We start from the raw sequence: 462 nt of genomic DNA on the forward strand, positions 1-462 counted from the left end.
GTGCTGCCTCACTGACCAGCAGAGCAGCACTTCAGCAAACAGAAGGAAACATCAGAGGAACTGATGCAGCAGCTGACCACCAACCATGCCTGAAAATCCTTCCCTGAAAACCTGGAGTCTACTATGGAAATTTTGCTCTTTGCAGGTCTTAATGATGCCCATTGAATGAAACTTTTTTTCTCCCCTTAAAAAGTTTGTATGAGGCAAGCAATTCATTAGCTGACAAACCTACCCAGAGAGATGCTGCAAAGCTTGCAAGAGTCAAGGGCATTCCAACTTCAGCTGCAGACAAATTATGGCTTAATATAACTGAGTGTGAATGTTTAATTGCTTTCAACTGAATTCAAAACCAGTCTGCTCCAAGAAATAATACCAACTTTTTCCATTCATGCCTCATGGATTACCTCTGGTGTTTAAAACTGAAGTTTCTCATAAGAAATCCAGAGAATATGCCAGTAGAGC

Source organism: Taeniopygia guttata, chromosome 14 (assembly GCF_048771995.1).
Source record: "Taeniopygia guttata chromosome 14, bTaeGut7.mat, whole genome shotgun sequence".
Classification (NCBI taxonomy): domain Eukaryota; kingdom Metazoa; phylum Chordata; class Aves; order Passeriformes; family Estrildidae; genus Taeniopygia; species Taeniopygia guttata.